Raw genomic sequence first — 6,915 nt, 5'->3', positions numbered from 1 at the left:
CGAAGCAATCAGGCTCAAGGTATCTTATTACAAAGAAAGTCACTTTAATAGTGACGCGATAAAACAGTCCTCTTTTTCTCAATAAGATCCAGTATTCAATAACTGTCCTTAAAAAAAGGTCACCAGTTAGAGGCCACAGGTTGGGCTCCGCTTATTATGGTTTTTATGCTTTTTTATAATAATAATAATAATAATAATAAAATAAAAAATTAAAATGTATAAATAAAAATAAATAAATAAATCCTACCTATACATATAAACACATACACAAATGTACATACTTATACAGAATTTTGTATTCTACCCATCTACATCATACACACAACCACAACTACTATAATCAAATTCTATTAAATGATTTAGTTTTCTTTAAAACTCAAATAACTATTTGTATATGTTTACTTCCCAAATTCTTCCTCAAAATATCTAATAAATTAACCTTTTCCTTAATACATTCAAACTCTCACCTCATATATCTTCTCTCTTTTTTATATTTATGACATTCTAATATAACATGTTCTATTATTTCATATTTTCCACAGTAGTACGCTGTTGGATTTTAAAAAGTGTATAATTAAGTCCTGTATGTCCAAATCTTAACTTTGTTATCACTCTTTCCTCATTTCTATTTCTTCTTCCATTCCTTCTTTCTCCGACTATCTTCTGAATTTTATAAAACCATCTTCCTGTTCTTTCTTCATCCCACCTTTTTTTCCCCATTTTTTCATAATTATTCTTTAACAATACTCTTTGTCTCTCTCTCTCTCTCTCTCTCTCTCTTTCTCTCTCTCTCTTGCTGTTTTAACTGTAAAACTAATAGGATTTTAAATTTCCCTCTTTGCCATTTCATCTGCCCTAACCACACAAATATAACTATCAAACCCATATTTTGTATTCTGAATAATGTATGAACTATTTCTAATAAAATATCCATCCTACTATCTGATTGATTATGTTGTAAACTTAATAATGCAGAGCTTGAATCTGAACAAATGATTGTTTTTAATGGTTTTATGTCCTCTATCCATTGTAAAGCTAATAATATTGCCAACATTTCCCTTGTGTATACTGTCTGTAATTTGTTTTCCTATTTTTATATTGAATTCTGGTACCACGAAAGCTATTCGTATTTTTCCAGTTATTTTTGATGCATCTGTATAACTATATTGATAATAATTGTTTAAATATAACTGCACTGAATAACTTTGTGATTTATCTTGTTTCTTTTCCATTATTGACATATCTACTGTTGCTTCTGGTAGAATCCATGGTGGTATAATTGATATTAGTGTTGTTTGACTAATTTCTAAATTATTCATTTTAATTTCTTTTCTTTTCAGTTATCCATCCAAAACTCCTCATTTATTTCTTTTCTTTTTCCCAACATGGATTTAAAATTTCTCAAGTTGGACGATCTAAGTTATTACCTAAAGACACATTCTCACCAGCTTTTTTACCTTATGAAATTGGACCAAAAATATCATGCTTCTGCCAGAAAGAATTAGGTAGCAGTATTTTTATTCAACCAAGAAGTTTGTCTCCATAAAAAAACTATCAAACTGACAGCACAGTACCAATTATTCTGGACGAATACATATATGTTCTTACAATAAAGATGGTAGCCAAGGTTAAAGCTAATCCTGTCTAGGAGTCTAGTGTTAGGTGTAACAGCAGGAAAAGTATTTTTATTAGTAATCTTCAAATCTACTCGGCTGATAATAGTTTTGTTATCTTGATGTGCCTGAACATATAATCTGTGATGGCCTCAGAAGTTTAAGAATAGCCCCTGCACTGGAACAAAATGATGCTGAAAAATGCTGATCAGTGGACGAATATTACAAAGAGGGCAATATGGATGCGCTGTAGTGGAATTTCCTTACCAGTAGGAGGTGCTGGTGTGTCAGTTCTCTTTGTCATTCAATTCTGTACATGTAATGTCAACCTGCTGTCGGCTGTTTATCAACATTTTTACTGTAGCTTCATCCAGGCATTCAGTGTCCTGTTGCATTGCCTGTGGCATTTTATCAACAACTTTGAACATTTTAACTAAATGTCCTTGCACATTTATGGCTGTATATTAATTTCATAAACATTTTTAAAGTCTAGCAAATTCTTCATATTCACCAAAAGTGATGAATATGAAAACAAACAGATTATAGGCTACAAGACCAGTTACAAATGATGTAGATGTGACAGCATTTTTCTTACAGAAACACAAAAAAATTGTATTTGTTGTTTTACGGTTGATTTCCAGAAAGCAAGACGTTCCTGGTTAAGGAATGTAGTTAACCATAATAAAAGCAGAGTATAACCTATTTATCAATAATACTTTTCAAAGCTCACCTTTCTGTTTACAATTTTGAGAGTGAAGTCTACTGTCTCTATACAGTGATTATAAAGTAAGAAAAGTGACTAAGTAGTTTGGATTCCTGTTAAGCAAGCATTTCTTAACTTCCTCCCAACTCACAAAAGCGTTGCGAGACATAGAAAGGTTTTAGATCTTCTTCCTCTGAAACTGTGCATAAATAAGTCAAATGTTTAATTGATAAAAATTTTATTTTTTTAGCCTCTGGCGATGTAACTATACTAAAAAAGTGACATTAAATAGATTCATACTTACCCTGAGCTTTGAAGTGATGTCATTCAGTTAGTTTTGGTTAAGTCAAATTTTTTATCAAATTAATCACTTTGTCATACCTGCTCCTGAAAAACCAGTCTGTCATTCTTTGTTTTATTTTTGGCTTTTTCACCTCTTTCCACAACGCCTCTCGTTTTAGTGGATGATAGTCAAATGACAGGTGTTTGAGAAGAAGATATTGCATTAAGTCAAGCGTTCTCGAATTTCAGTCAAAATTGAGGTTGATACTTTGGTTGTGAAATGCATTGCAGGATCAGTAATAAAGATTAGTAAAAATACATTTAATGATGATTTCTGAGTCTCTGCTATGCTGTTTTGGACCATATACATAGCACAATCAAGTAACTAGGTTACCTTGAATCAGGGGCGGGGCTTTAGGGGGGACTCGAGGGGCGAAGGGACACCGGCCAGGGCCTCGGGGGTGCCCGGATGGGAGGCAGAATATGACTTCAAGGATTCAAGCCTTTATCACGTTCAGACATGTCCAAAGTCCGGCCCGGGGGCCAAATGCGGCCCGTGGTCAAATTTCATCCGGCCCCCTGCCTGTCATAAAATCAATAACGTCTGGCCCGCACGTAGAATTAATAGATTGGGCAGCAGTACTGTTACCTGCATATGGCGTAGCTTACACACTAAATGCTGTTCCTCATTTACCCACTAGAGGGCAGCAACCCGTGTGACTCAGACCATTTGCAGCTGGAGCTCATTGAGCTGCAGTGTGACGCAGAGAGCCGCGGTCGGCACCAGCAGCTTTCTTTCGCCAACTTTTACCGACAGCTGTATAAGGACAGGTTTCGAGAGATTCGAGCGTTTGGTAAGAAAATGCTAAGCTTGTTTGGGTCGACGTATTTGTGTGAGAAGACATTTTCGGTTATGAACTTAAATAAGAGCCGTGTGAGGACACGGCTAACGGACTCTCACTTACGAGACATCTTGTGCATCAATACCACTGCCTTTGAGCCAGACCTGGCCTATGTGCTGCAGTCCAGATCTCTGTATCACCCATCACATTATTGCAGACAAGTCATTTGTCATTTACAATAAGTCTCTGAATAAATTATGTTCTTTTAAGATCAAAATCAGTCATACATTCAGACAAGTTTTTAGTTTTCACTCCAGAATAATAAACTTAAAAAAATCTAATCAACATTTATAGTTACTCATATGTCATATTTCAAATGAACCCTGCACTTGTTGATATGACTATTACTTGCTCATTTCTCTATTTTATTTAAAAATTCTGTAAATATTCAACTGTGAGATATTTTTTTATGTTTCAAATGTAATTTGCACTCAAGAGTACAATTACTTCTGTTTAATCGTTAGAAAAAAGTTAGTGTTAAAAAAGTGAAGTTAAGTGAATATTCAATTGCATATGATATGCATGTTTCAAATGAACCAAAACACATGTTTGAGATCGCTGCAATTAAAATAAAAAAGCAAATGTGAAACACAGAATGGCTTGCTGAAATTTGTTTAAATACATTGCTCTTCTATATAAAGAACGTCCGCCAAGGTCGGCCCCCCTACATTTTTAACGCACCAAATCTGACCCCCTCTGCAAAAGTTTAGAACCCGCGCCCCCCATCACGTTTAAAAGGCACACTCTCCTGTTGAGTTCGCTATATGTAAAATATTTAAGAAATTGCCCAAGTCAATTATATAGTAGGTTGCCGCAGTCATTGCTGAATCATGGTTGCTAAAAGCTTCATACGACCAACTGATTTTAGTTACATAGCGGGTGTAAAATATTGAATAAAATGTTGTGCTGCATGACTTGTTTTATTTTTACTCTTACATTTAACTTTATGACATTCAAAATTACAAGAGAAGCGCCAATATTGTCTCCAAGTGTATTCTGGGTAAACCTTGTCACCACCGTCCACCAACGTCATCATCGGTCTCTTGGCAACAGATGGCAACTAGCTAGAGCATTTTTACGGACTAACTTAACATGAGTGGAGCTCCATGGAGCGGCAGAGCAAAAAGGATGGAAAAAAGAGAGTAAGCAAAAGCCAAAAACTGGACGCATATTTTGTCTTGGAGATGAACCGGACTTTTTTGTTGGCAGCGCTTCAGGCCCGCCAGGACTGCCAGCCCAGCGAAGGAGCCGGGCTAGTTACAGGTAGCAACTCTGACATTATTCACAATGTGTGAGTTAAGTCTATACTTGTAGATTGTGAATTGTAGCAGCCCAGCCGCCTAGTTTACATCCCCTTTTTCTGTCTCGGTGGTACAGCGGTGATGTCAGGGACTCAAAGCTGAGTTGTAGTCGGGATTTTGGCAGTTGGGGTTGACAGTTCGGGTTGAGCGCGTGCGAGCCAAGACATCAGTATGGCGTTTATAGTTCAGGCTTACATTGGAGCCGCCTGCAAGAGCATCTTCCAGTTTGCGTGAACGTAACTCGGCGTGCGCGACCCGTGTCGAGTTACAAACATCCAGAGGTGTGCAAAAGGCGCTGCGACACGCTGCGCGTGCGGTGCGGCTGCGTGTCCGCTTCAACGCAGCTGCGTATTTGGTTCATTGCGTCAACGATAAACTACGGTGGCCGACAGGTGCAAATGTGCAGCAACAGAGAAAACATGCAAACAAAAAAGAGACGCAAACAAATGAAATGCAGCAAACAAAAAAAGAGACGCAAACAAAAAGCAAATAAAATGCAGCAAACAAAAAAAAGAAACGCAAATAAAAAGCAAATGCAAACAAAAAGTTCAACAGTAAATCTCTTAATTACAATATTGCTCCGACGTTTTCGGAGATGTCTGCTTCCGCTGCATTAACAGCCAGCTCCCCTCGCCAGCTGTCAGCTGGCCGTGCGCTTCAGGTTCGGTACACCGAGAGAGAACGCCTGTCTCCCGGCAAATCGTTTTAAAAACTCCTACTAGTTTTCCCCTATGAGTGGAGGTGAAACACAGATATTAAGTCTGGTAATAGCTGTAAATATTTTTGGCTTACTAAAGTAATTTATTCCTGAGCAAATTGGTTTTACTGATTAAAGTTAAGGCTTCAAACATAATAGTTTTATTTAACTGTAATGTCTTACTTCCTGAGATATGGAGAGTATTTGAAAATGAATAATTTGCTGACATTCCTTGCTATACGTGTTTCAACATTTTAGAATCAGACAAACAGATTTCTTTTTTTACTATGGAACAACCTTTATTACAAACGGTGAAGAATAATACAGAAATAAAGAGTAAAAAAACAAACTTCGAGTCCTTTTTTTCTCCTTCGCCGCTCTGTGCTTCACGTTGTCACGGTTGCTAAGCAACATAACGCCGAGATGGAGGCTAGGCAGCTAGCCGAAGGCTACAGCTTCTCTCTTCTGGTCGTCCATATTCGTGGCCTTCGAAGGACCCGTCTTCTGTAGATCGGGCCGTTTCTCACATAGACATAATAAAAGGACAAACGCCTAATGGACCGCTCTCGTCTTATCAATACATATTTATATAAATATAAACATAAATAAATAATGATTAATACTGAATAATATTAGGCTATGCATGTTTACACACACACACACACACACATAGGTTTTTTCATGTTTTCCAGCCGACGAGTTCTAGCTTAAGATTCATTGTGTCCAAAATCCGATGCGAGATTCATCCGTGCTGTGCAGTGAATCTCTCTCCTTAAAGACATTCCTCCCTTCTTCCTCACATCGTGTCTTAGGGAAACCTTCAAAACAAAAAACGGGAGATTTGGGAGGTATCTTAACAGAGTGAAATAAATAAATAATAGCCATTGCCACCTGTGTAAACTTTGCGGGTGAATGTTATAACATGTAATATTGTGATTTTTATAATTGGGGCATGCCATTAGCAATGCATAAGGAGAGCAGTGACTGACCTGCGAAGCAGGTCAGTCACTGCCTCCATGCATTGCATGGCAGGCACCTATTGTTCTTCACCTAATAGAATGTCTCTTTATTGGGGCATGCCATAGCAATGCATGGAGGCAGTGACTGACTTGCAAAGCAAGTCAGACACTGCCTCCATGCATTGCATGGCAGGCACCTATTGTTCTACACCCAATAGAACGTCTCTTTATTGGGGCATGCCATAGCAATGCATGGAGGCAGTGACTGACTTGCAAAGCAAGTCAGACACTGCCTCCATGCATTGCATGGCAGGCACCTATTGTTCTACACCCAATAGAACGTCTCTTTATTGGGGCATGCCATAGCAATGCATGGAGGCAGTGACTGACTTGCAAAGCAAGTCAGACACTGCCTCCATGCATTGCATGGCAGGCACCTATTGTTCTACACCCAATAG

The sequence above is a fragment of the Poecilia formosa genome, unplaced genomic scaffold, assembly GCF_000485575.1.
Source record: "Poecilia formosa unplaced genomic scaffold, Poecilia_formosa-5.1.2 Scaffold1253, whole genome shotgun sequence".
Lineage (NCBI taxonomy): Eukaryota > Metazoa > Chordata > Actinopteri > Cyprinodontiformes > Poeciliidae > Poecilia > Poecilia formosa.
This window is presented reverse-complemented; position numbering follows the sequence as displayed.